This window comes from Apis mellifera, linkage group LG13 (genome assembly GCF_003254395.2).
Source record: "Apis mellifera strain DH4 linkage group LG13, Amel_HAv3.1, whole genome shotgun sequence".
Classification (NCBI taxonomy): domain Eukaryota; kingdom Metazoa; phylum Arthropoda; class Insecta; order Hymenoptera; family Apidae; genus Apis; species Apis mellifera.
The window spans coordinates 8,928,738-8,941,772 of NC_037650.1; the positions used below are offsets into that span (position 1 = coordinate 8,928,738).

The window sequence follows — 13,035 nt, forward strand, 5'->3', positions numbered from 1 at the left end:
CCTTTAAAAAACAGCTTCGAGGGGTGAAACGTAGTTAGCAAGTTCCGCGGCCAGGCCAGGCCAGGCCAGAGGGGGTTGGCCGACTCTTAATTAACTCGCTTCACCGGCGTACGAGCCTTTGCCTTTCATTCTCCCGTCCACTTGGCCCCATAAATCCTTCTTAGGGGGGTAGTTTGGGATAGCGAACGACTCTTCGTGGAAAAAAAATTGGGTCGAAATTGCGGAATAAAGGATTGCGTGTGAGACTTTAGGTTTAAAAATAGAGCACGAGGGATTTCTTTTTCTCTTTTTTATACATTGGAAGATTGTTATTTCCTTGGATTAAATTATTTTTTGTCGAAATTCTTATTCTTTTCGAATAATGAATGAATTCAATCCTCTTTGTTTATCTTTTTGGTTTTATATAAGAAAATTTGTCCTTAAAAATAATCCAATTTAAAATAATTTAATTCCTTTCACAATTAATTTTACAATTTCGATAATATTCAACATTTCTAATTTTTCTGAACCACAAAATCTTCACCTTCTTGCTTATCACTTTCTTCATCATCTCTCACAGTGTTTCTCTTCGTTTCTAACAATCTTTCGGCGAGCAGAGATTTGTCCAATCCTTTCGACCAAACGATAACGATAAATCCATTAACGAATGTAGAGAGTCTCAAAGGAGTCGAAGAAAGAGAGGAAAAGGGGAGAGGGAAAGACAAGGACGTGCATCGCAAATCGAGAGAAGAAACTTCGTTATGAGAAAGCTCATCCACCCTACGACAATCCCAATTGTACAGGGTAGTTTTCCATTCGAACCAACCTCTTCTCATATTCGTTCCCTTGTCATCCTTCTTGTCTCTCCTCTGAATCTCGATTCTCATTTCCAAGGAATTTGCATCGATAGCGGATAACATGTTTTCTCTAAAATTCATTCGTTCTTAACAATTTCTTCGATTCAATGTGAGTGATGATTTTTGTACTCTTTTGTGAAACCTAGAAACGAATTAAAATAATGCATTTTTTGAAATTAAAGATATATTTACAACGCACGACGATTGTCGAATAATTTTCTTATTTTGGTTTGAAGTAAATTATTTAAATGAAACGCATTAAAAATAATCTTCTCCTCTAATAGAAACTTTCGTAACGTTGTATTTTATAAACCACGGTACTCATATTATACAATTATGAAATAGGCCTTTTGTTCTGAGAAACTTGTGTTATCTCGACAAGTTATATTTAACATTTATCTTCTGGAAATTTTTAAAGTCAGTTTATTACTTGATCAATTAAAAAAATTTCACAAAGTTACAAGATATAACTGATTATTGAAAAAGTGTAACAATTTTTCCCTCCTCTTTCATATTATCTCCCTTAATAAATTGAGAATACGCGAGAGGTAACAATACATACCTTATTAAACTACAACTGCGCAACTACTTGTTCCTCTATTTGTTCCACACCGATAATTAAAGTTCCAAAGTTCCACGATTCGAGTAACGTATTTGTCGAAATCCATTCCACTTTTATATCCTCGTTATCGTAATGTATCGTATAAGTAAACCGTAACGCCGTTGGTGGTGGCCGATGAAACGATCGCTCGTGGATTTATTGAAATTTCGAGAGTTTTGTTTTAAACCACGGCCATAGACGAGTGCAGGGAATAGGGGAGACTACGATATATTTCGTCGGAAAGAACCAGCTGCTCGAGACACGGGCAAAGTTATGAGTTTAATCTGTAGTAAGCTCGCCCTGAATTTGTTGTTCCGTTTTTAATCGGCCTACTCCCTCAGACGAGGATAGATAATCGATTTATACAATCGTCAGATTGTAATTAGATTTCTTTTTTCTTTTTTTTAAATTTATTATAAAAGGAAGAACCGCAAACTTTTGTCAATTCTATTATTTTTCTGTGTATTTTCATTATCAGTTTTCTGTAAAGTTTAATGTTACGAATGGAATTTTCTTCTCTATCTGATTTTTCTTTCTCCAATTCTGACAATTGTTAAACTATTTTCATAAAGTTTAATTTTTAAAATTTAATAATTTCACTTAGTAATGTCATTTAGGGATATCGACAATTTTAATTCTTTTCCTCAATATTTATATATTCATCTCAAGGAAAAATTATTTTTTTCGGAAATGAAATCATTGCGATAAAGCAAGTTTCATCAATCAATAAAATTTATTTTACACGAGTTGGTCGATCGCAGTTGGCGATAAGCGTCACGCGAACAAATCTTTGTCCTATTAACGAAGAAAAAAAATACAATCTACCCAAAGATTACATTTTTTTTTTTTTTTACTCAAAGCCCTAAATATCCGAAAAATTCCTCCTATACAGAAACAAGCAATAACAAACCGCAACCCCATTCCCAACCAACCAATAAATCAGGACGAACGTGAGTCTTGTGGAACCGTTCATGATTCCACTGTGTATCCAATTTTATCGCAACCCTCGAACGAGCAGAAAACTCGAGATTTACGACCGCCTTTTCCTCTCCGCCCTTCGTTCGTACAAATATTCGAGGCACGCGTCCATTTCGGCTCACTATCCCGTAATTACAAGATCGTAAAGCAAGTGTGGTGGTCCTCCGATATCCAGAAGAAAAAAGAAGAAAAAAGAAGAAAAGAAAAGAAAACTGAAGCAGAACTGTTGGTAAGGGACGACAAGGAGAGAATTAGCGGACGGTGGTGGAAATTTTCTGGCATAGAGGTGCAACAATGGCGGTTAAAGCCTTCCCTCCCCTTCCTCCTCTTTCCATTCCTTTTTCCTTCTTTCTTTTTTTTCGAACACCACCACTCCTGTGATCTCACGCCCCAGTAATTTGAACGGTACAACTTCTTCCACGGCACGAAATTAACCTTCCACCGACTGTTCTCGAGGTACAAACGAGACACAACAACAACACTCGGAGAGAAAATAAGAGAGAGAGAGAGAGAGAGAGTGGAGAATTCGCGGAGAAACTTGGGGATTGTTCGAATTACGAGCGCGGTTGGCACGCCGCGAGCGCTACGACACCAGCGCCACTCGAAATAGACAGAGTAATTACGACGGGAAGCCCCGAGAAGAAGCGGTTTAACTGGGACGTTACGCGTTTGCGATTGTGCCGAATGGCACGGCTTGTTATTTGTAACTGTTTTCTGCGAACTTTAGTAGATCTTTATTGGTAGTGTGGATCTTTATTGGCCTTTTACAGCCAGTATTTATTAAATGAGGTTCGCTGTCCGATTCCGCTCGTTTTTATGGACACGTCTCGTTAACTAAATAGTTATAAATAACGGCTGGGATCTGCATCAGCGAAAATTTGGAATTTTTAAGATAGATTTGTCATGAAAGAATATATTGGATTATTTTCATTTATGATTATTATTATTATTTTTAAGAATCGCATTGGTAGTAATATTGAAATTATGAATTTGGAAATTATTAGATCAATTATTTTCTTTCCTTTATTATTTTCAAAGAAAACACTATTCAAAACACTATATAAATAATTAGGAAGATCCGATTATCTGAAACTTGGCGATCTTCAAAGCAATTGATTTAATTAAAAGTTACGACGATAAAGGAACAAAGTAGGAAGAAATTTTCAGCCTATTAACAAAGGGAGGAGATCGTATGATAAAGTGAGAGACGAAAGAACGTTTCTCGAAGCGGAAAGTTGGCATTGTTCTGGCCGGAAACTGGGGAAATTCTCGGGTACGTTTTGCACCGCTCTCTTCTGAACATTTTCTGACGGGGCTTTTTCCCTTCACGGCCGTCGTTTCGAGTTGCTTTACAACATTGTAATTGTAGGTTCCTCGTCTGGAACACGTGCCACGGATACTTTCGCGAGATAGAGGTTTCACTGCGTTAGACGAAAATGGTTCTCGAAGCGTTTAAAAAAAAAAAAAAAAAAAAAGAAGAAAAAAAGAGTCGCGGGTATTTCGAGGCTCGGATTTAAAACGAAAACAATAACAGAGAATGCTGACGGCTTTAAAATTAATCCTCCATAGATTTTTTCGAGAAATTTCAATTATTTCATTTATCAATTTCAACGTTTAACATATTAATTCAACTGTTTATAGAAAATAAAAAAAAATTCCTCTCGAGTAATCTTGATGTACAAATATATTTTCTCAATATTAAAATCTAAAAAAATTTCAAATGTCAATACAATCCCAAGCAAAAAGCAAACATCGAAGCTTTCTGCAAATTCCATTCCTTCGATATTAAAAATTTCTCATCTCAACATCCAATGTTATAGATAAATTTCTAGGCCGAAAGAAAAAAAATTTTCATCCATTCTTCCGCTATTGAGAATCCATTTCGATCGACCAATGAAAACGAATTAATACATTTAAACCGAGCATCTCAAATTTCCCATTTAATATTATTACGTTATTTTATTCTCGTTACGTTAAGCAACTCCCTCTATCGCTCCATCAACCCTCCATGATGAAAAAAAGAAAGAAAAAATAGTCAAAAAAATCCATCCATAACATATTCGAAGTGTCCCATTATTCGTGTATCCCTGCGGAATACGCAGACGAAGGGAGATCGAGGCGTGTGTCGCGTGACGATCGAAAAGCTCCGAGCCAGTTTCCGTTTCACGTGGCGCATAGATTTCCATCCCTCTTTCTCTCTCTCTCTCTCTTCCCCTTCCCAAGAAAGAGACACCGCGGTGAAAAACGACGCTACCTGTCCAAGGAGCAGCCAGTCGGCCTTAATCGATCGTGAGTCGGCTCGATGGCAACCGGTAACACGGCGACAAAAGCGGAGTTTCCGGGTGTCGGGTGGGAACGATCAACGCGGCCCTCTCCTTGAACGGTGTAAGGAAACGGAGGCGGAAAGGGAGGGAAAAATAGAGCGGAAAGCTCGGTGAAAAGGGACGGGGGCATTTTTCAAGGGGGACACACAATGGTGAATTTACATTCGTCGACTCTTTGGTGATCTCTTTTTTTTTTTCTTTTTTTTTCTTTAACGTCTTACGGAGTTTAGTCGACCCGAAGTCGTCTTTATCGGATTCGTAATTGGAGTTTGTTTCGATTTGGCTGGGATTCGAATCGGGATCGGGCAGGGATTGTTTTGGGAATTGGCAAGAGTTTGGATTGGTGGGAATATGCGGGGGAAGGGGAGGAGGTTTAGGGATCTGATTGGAATGGAAATTGGAATGTAATTATTTGGGTAATTATTTGGTTTCTTCGTTGATTTCAAATATTAAAGTCGTCTTTTTGAAGAATATTTTGAATTTTTGAAAGAGATATTCAGAAAAAAAATCATGATTATATAACATGATAGATAATAAAGGAAAAACTTAATGAATTTTAAGATTAGTTTAAGAAATTAATAATAATCATAGTTTAATTTAAATGATAAAGAAGAGAAATTATAATGTAAGACAATATAAGAAATTTCTTTTGGAAATTTTACAATTATTATGTTGTCTTGCTTTTGATTAAAGGAAGTTTATAACATTGTATAACATTGTGTATATATATTAATTATAATGATCAATGACACGAGTAAATTATTTTCATTATACTATTTTTAGCTCGAGCAAAATTTATCCTTTAAAATTTTTTTCTTGACCTACAGTTATTCGAGGAGCAGTATACCGTGTATCTAATATCCTGTATTTTATGAGAGATATATTTTTGCTTTATTTATGTGAAGCGCTAGGATTTTAGAGATTCTCTTTTTCTCGGATGAGTGGAAGTTGGATATTTTCTCTTGGGGGTTCTTGAAACAAGAATACGGTGATACCGACTTTGCCGAGAAATATTGATAGCAAAAAGAACGAGGAGAAAACGAGTACAACAATTCCTTCTTTGATATCGCGAAATGTCATTCTGAAAATATTTAGAATTCGATGGAAAACAAAAGAAAAGAAATATAATACCTTATATAGACTTTTCCCTAGTTTTTATATTTGTTAATCCATTATTTTGAAAAGGAAATAATATCTTCCCTTATAATTTTTCATTGACGAAATAAGATAGAAATTATTTTCTATTTTCGTTGAATCTTTTAATCGATTTTATCATCAAATAGGAGAATTTAGAAGAAATATATCTAAGTCGGTTTCATAAATCTTTTGAAAATTTAAATTCTTGTATTTTAATTTCAGATAAAAAAAATTAAAATATTTCTACATTTTTTGATCCTTTATTTTTTAGATTGTTAGATAAACTTTGACCAATAATATTACTATCAAATTGCAATTAGCATATCGAAACGAGATAATAACAGTCTGTATCCGAAACTGTAGGCGTCGATTCTCGGGCGTTTGATTTGACGCCAAGTTGGCGACGTCCAATTTACTGACTGTAACTACTAAGTGGCAGTAACTGGTACGATACCAGCAGCTACTAAGTAATTGTAATTTCACTGTTAATGAGAGTTCTCCAGATACAATGATGTTGCGTGTGAGGATCGTCGTAGATAGATCTTGTACCTCATATCTCTATTCCCTTCTTCCTTCACCTCTGAACGACGCACGTTTACTTTGATCATAGAAAATGAAACGATTCGTAATCTTATTTTTTCTTCCACATGAAGAAATGAAGATAGATTTTGTCTGACGACTTCAACAATTTCGTTTCAATTTTTTATTTTTGTATTCGACAGATAAATTAATTATTTTATTTGGGTATCATAATTGCGTAGCTTGAAAACACACAAAGAAGTATTATTGTTCGCGAGATTTTTCTATGCAGAAAAAAATGTGAAATGCGGTATTTTCTTGCATAAGTTGCATTTTCAGTACGTTATAAGAAAGAGAAATAAATTTTTATTCCAACATAGTAGCATTATTTTTTGAACATTTTTTTCACGAAAAATATGCACAAACAATTTCTCTGCTGCAACATTTTCCTTAACTAACTTAACTTAAAAATTAACTTAAAAGTTCCTCATTTAAAAAATTATTTTTCTTTTTTTACACGAATAATCACAAATATCTATATTTCTTCAAAAAAGGGACATATAATAAAAGCGAAGAAAAACAAGAAAATTAAAAAAAAAATGATTATAGATATTTAAAAATAACAATTTCTCTGCTGAAACATTTTCCTGAAATTTCTTAACTAACTTAAAAATTAATTTAAAAATTTAAAAAGTTACTTTTCTTTTTTTACACGAAGAATCACAAATATCTATATTTCTTCGAAAAAGGAATGTATAATAAAAACAAGAAAATTAAAAAGAAATGATTATAAATATTTAAAAATAACAATTTCTCTGCTGCAACATTTTCTTGAGGTTCCTTAATTAACTTAAAAATTAACTTAAAAATTTTTCATTTAAAAAGTTACTTTTCTTTTTTTACACGGAGAATGACAAATATCTATATTTCTTCGAAAAAGGGATACATAATAAAAACGAAGAAAAACAAGAAAATTAAAAAAAAAATGATTATAGATATTTAAAAATACTCATAAAAAAAAATATTCATTTTACAAATTATCAATTCTCCATTCAAGGGTTTCTTAACTAACTTAAAAATTAACTTAAAAATTCCTTATTTAAAAACTTACTTTTCTTTTTTTACACGAAGAATCACAAATATCTATATTTCTTCAAAAAAGGAATGTATAATAAAAACGAAGAAAAACAAGCAAATTAAAAAAAAATGATTATAGGTATTTAAAAATACTCATAAAAAAAAAATATTCATTTTACAAATTATCAATTCTCCATTTCTTGCCCAATAATGATAATAAGTTCTTATCGACTTAAACCGATACAATTACTCGAAAAAACGAATCTCGCCAAAGAGTATCAAGGGTGAACAACGAGGGACGCGGAAATTCCCTGAGCCGGATCTCTGAGAAGGATTTCGAGGGGTTCGCTCTCTTCGGTCGAATTTTATTTTCGAAGGGAGCTTTGCCGAGTTTTCGTCGTTTCCGCGGCTGACCGCAAACGGTCTTGCAGAGGCTTACGAGCAAACACGAATCTCTTGAGCCGAAGTACTTTCACTGCAGCTGTCCAAGTTCCCTCTGTTGCGCCACCCCCCCTCCCCCTTCAACGAGCAAATTTCCATCCGGTGTTCCGGATTACAATTTAAATCGTTTGCGGTTTTTGGTATCTCTTGGAACGGAGGGGAGGGGAGAAGGGAGAGCGAGTTGTTTCGAGTAATTGCCACTACTGTTTATATTTAATCGGTTGTTTTCGGCTCGTTTGTGCGATGGAATTTCGAATTTTCAAAATGAATTTTCGAAACGTAAACGTTTCGTAGATCTTGGGACGAGAGTTTTGTTTGTTTGTCTCGTTCCTTTCAATCGATCGATTCGATATTTCGAAATTGAATATTTCGAATATTTTCAATGAAATTGTTTTATCGCGAAATACGATACCATATTCTGATGAAAAATCGAGTTGCGAAATTGAAACGAAGAAAAAATTAATTTTCCACAAATTTGTCACGCGTTATTATTCGATTAATGATTGAAACGGGTCGACGATCGAATTGAGGTATAATAGTTAAGGATAGTTTTCTTTAAAGTAAAAATAATAAATAATAAATAAATTATTTATCGATTAAAATCGTGTCAAATTCACGATGTTCGCAAATTTGAAAATGACGAGTGAAAAAAACGCAAGTATGATCTTGCATGCAAGCATGATCTCGGTTAACTATAGGCATCCGTTACGCAGCAACTTCCTTTCTGTCTTGTTTCTCGCCCTTCCGGTTCACGAGGTGGAAAGCACGGGGCTTGTTGCCGCTCCATGTTGCCATTGTGTTAATATTTGAGGAAGCAAGCTTGACGCTGCTTGTGCTTGTTGATGGATGGCTCTTTATCTCTCCCTTACCCGTTCGATCAAATTAATCATGTACAAGACGAATTGCAGGCCCGGCGAAGAATCATCAACAATCTCACCTTTATTCTTCGCTCCCCTATTTTGACGTTTTTAAAAATCGAATAAAATTATTTTGTCGCACGATGGAATTTTAATCGTTTCTCTTCTCGTCAATAAAATGAAAATGAAAATGTTCGAGGGGAGGAAATTTTATTCTGTGGATGGATATTTTATTTTAAAATTTTTGAGAGATAAGAAAGAAGTAACGAAGTTCTTTTAGGAATATATTTCTTAGAGAAGATTATAATTGATTCAAAAAAGGAAAAAAATTGATGAAGAGAAGAGAAACGAGAAAAATGGAAAATTATGTTATTTGCAGTACTTTCGAAAATCTCAAAAACTAATAAAAAATAACATAAAAGCATAAAATCACAAGATAAAAAAAAAAGATAACGATATGATCCAATAAAATCTCAAAAATCAAGAAATCATTAAGTAATATCTTTTATATTTAAAAAAAAAAAATTTTTAATTTTGAGAGATAAGAAAAAAGTAACAAAGTTCTTTTAAGAATATATTTATTAAAAGATTATAATTGATTCAAAAAAGAAAAAAATTGATGAAGAAAAGAGAAACGAGAAAAATAGAAAATTATGTTATTTGCAGTTTATTCTTCTTTATTCTGCAGAAAATCTCAAAAATTAATAGAAAATAACTTGTTGCTTTTATGTTAAAAGCATAAAATCATAAGATAAAAAAAAAGATAACGATATGATCCAATAAAATCTTAAAAATCAAGAAATCACTAAGTAACATCTTTTACACTTTAAAAAAAAAAAAGGAAAGAAAATCGGAAAATTAAAAGAGATAATAATCTCTCGCACGCTTGAAAAATCACAAAGTAACATCCCCCTCCCTCCCCTTCCCTGCATCCTGCGGATAAAACCACAAAATCAAAAAATCACAGAGAGGCATCGCCAGGCTGCGAGAGGTGAGGATTATTCCTTTCAGCGGAAAATCTCGGAAGGAAAGGAAGGAAAAGGGAAGAGAGCGCGAGTTTTTCAGCGTCGCGTAAAAACGTTTTTCCCGCCTTATTCGTCGGCCACACAGACTCGAGGGGTGGAATTGAAGCTGTGGGTCTGTGGCATGGCGAAACGTCTGGGTCGTTAAGCCGGCAGGGATTTTATCGTGCATGTTCCACGGTCAGCCGCGTAACCGGTATTTCTACTGTCGTTGACGCTTAGTCACAATGTCTACCTTTCCTGTTTCCGTGCGTCTTTCGCGTCTTTGAGCGGTTCACCGTGTCGCTCGAAGCCGTGCCCCGTGTTTAAACCTTTCCAGATTCCTCGCTTCTTGTCGTCCCGAATAAAAACTGTAATCCCTTGCCGCGACGAATCCCACCACGGGGAAACGTAGCGGCAACGAATATTCCGTATTCACTTGTTAATTCGTTCCTGAAAAATGGGCTACAATGAAGTAGAATTAATTTTTTTTTTAAATAAGAATCGAAAAAGGAGAAAGGAGAAGGGATTGAGTCGAGACTCGATTAAATAACATGTTAAATTTAAGCTTTAGTGAAAGATGGATTTTTTTTGGAATATAAGAGATTCCATTATATCGTTAGAAATTATTGTGATTAATTTTCGTGAAATGTTTCTGTAATAATGCAATGCTTATTAATGGATGTTTGTTTTATCGTTGAATTTATTTCAACTATTTATTCCGAATTATTTTTTTCTTCTTAAAAGTCATTTCTTGCGCCAAGTTTCTCGACCAATAATGTTATAATGAACAATCAAAGGGAGGGATTTTTGAGGGGAGGAAGGAGACAATATAAGAGATTCCATTATATCGTAATTAGAAATTATTGTGATTAATTTTCGTGAGATGTTTCTGGTGTAACGAATAATGCAACGCGTTATTAATGGATGTTTGTTTTATCGTTGAATTTATTTCAACTATTTATTCCGAATATATTATTTTTTTCTTCTTAAAAGTCATTTCTTGCGACAAGTTCTTCGACCAATAACGTTATAATGAACAATCAAAGGGAGGGATTTTTGAGGGGAGGAGGGGGACAATACAGTGATCAATATAAGAGATTCCATTATATCGTAATTAGAAATTATTGTGATTAATTTTCGTGAGATGTTTCTGGTGCAACGAATAATGCAACGCGTTATTAATGGATGTTTGTTTTATCATTGAATTTATTTCAACTATTTATTCCGAATATATTATTTTTTTCTTCTTAAAAGTCATTTCTTGCGACAAGTTTTCCGACTAATAACGTTATAATGAACAATCAAAGGGTGGGATTTTTGAGGGGAGGAAGGAGACAATATAAGAGATTCCATTATATCATAATTAGAAATTATTGTGATTAATTTTCGTGAGATGTTTCTGGTATAACGAATAATGCAATGCTTATTAATGGATGTTTGTTTTATCGTTGAATTTATTTCAACTATTTATTCCGAATATATTTTTTTCTTCTTAAAAGTTATTTCTTGCGACAAGTTTTTCGACCAATAACGGTATAATGAACAATCAAAGAGAGGGATTTTTGAGGGGAGGAGAGGGATAATACAGTGATCAATATAAGAGATTCCATTATATCGTAATTAGAAATTATTGTAATTAATTTTCGTGAGATGTTTCTGTAATAATGCAATGCTTATTAATGGATGTTTGTTTTATCGTTAAATTTATTTCAACTATTTATTCCGAATATGTTATTTTTTTCTTCTTAAAAGTCATTTCTTGCGACAAGTTTTTCGACCAATAACGTTATAATGAACAATCAAAGGGCGGGTATAGGTTTGTCTCCTCAGTGCATCGTTTGCTCTTTTCCAACTCATTCCTTTGCATTTCTCCCTGGGTTTTATTCAGAAGGGGGATCTAAGAAACTCGTTCCGTTCACATGGAAACATTTCTGAATGCTTCTTCAACGGTAATCCCATCATTTTTTTCTTCGACCAAAGGGCGGAGAGCACGTTTAATTAAACTCTTCATTATCGTTATTTTTCGAGCAAACGGTAAATAATAAACAAGAGAGATATATTATTCTTTGCGGTGAAAGAGGATAATGAAAGAAGAAAGAAACGAAGGAAATGTATCCAACGATGTGGAAATTTTTGATGGCTTATATAATTCCTGCAACTCTATAAAATGAAGTGTATTCGTATATCCATAAATATGCAGAGGATGCAGAGAAGTATCTTTTTTTAAATTAACAATTCTACTTCTTACTTCTTCTTAGTTATTATATATATAATTATAATAAAAAAAACTTTGTTTTTTTATTATAATAAATACTTTGTTTTCATAGAAATTTTAATAGAAATTCGCCTCGAGCTGTAAAAGCATCGATAAAATTGCATCGATAATTTCATTCCCATTATTCCAAATCGCGTTTGCCAATATTAATTATTTTATTATTATTCCATTTGTGACGAATATAGGAATAAATGTACACATCCAACACTCGCATATTCCAATTTCATACCGATTTGCATATATAAATATTTATTATATACTCATTCTAAACATTTCCTTTCTTTAACACTATCACATCACACGTTTCTTTGCAATATAATGCGTTTAATTGCTTCTAATTATTTGTTCTAACAAGGTTGATTAAAAAAGACATTAATTTCAGAAAACTTTTAAATTTGCAAATTTAGTAATGGAAAAGTATATAATATAAATAATTATCCACCGAATTATAATAGAATCGTTGCTTTCTCCATATTTGTTCTTCGTCCTCTTTATCACGAGAACAAATGTGATTGTAATTATTAGTGATTGTAATTATTATCATCTCCCCTTTTTTTTTCATTCGTCTCACCTAGAAGCTCTTTTTCTTTATCCTTTGTTGGCTATTATATACGAACATCTCGAAAAATTTGATTTTCTCTTTTATTTCTCTCTTTTATCGAGTCCCTTTTTCCCTGCCTTTCTTTAATTCGCCCCTTCGCTCTTTTTCTCGCATCCCTCTTCGCGAAATGGCGTGAGCAATGTCTGCTTTTGCCGTGGATGTGCACGCGTTGTAATTACCACGAACCACGTTCCGCTTTTGAAGCGCGAAATAACGAATGTACAAGTGATTGTTATATTCAGTTATATTATTTAAGGGAGAGGATTAGGAGGGAGTATTATTTAAGAGGCGATGGGACGAAATAAACGGGAATATTTTGGTTTATGGTTTCGAAGAGAACGTTGGAGAAAGAATCGTGAAATCGCAAATTTTGACCGTTCTCATA

At 33.6% G+C, this 13,035-nt stretch overlaps 1 protein-coding gene across 6 annotated transcripts in view; it reads left to right on the forward strand.

Annotated features, from left to right (window-relative positions):
- Positions 1-13,035, forward strand: part of LOC410470 (putative polypeptide N-acetylgalactosaminyltransferase 9) — a 322,421-nt gene that overhangs the window by 146,213 nt on the left and 163,173 nt on the right. The window lies entirely within an intron of this gene.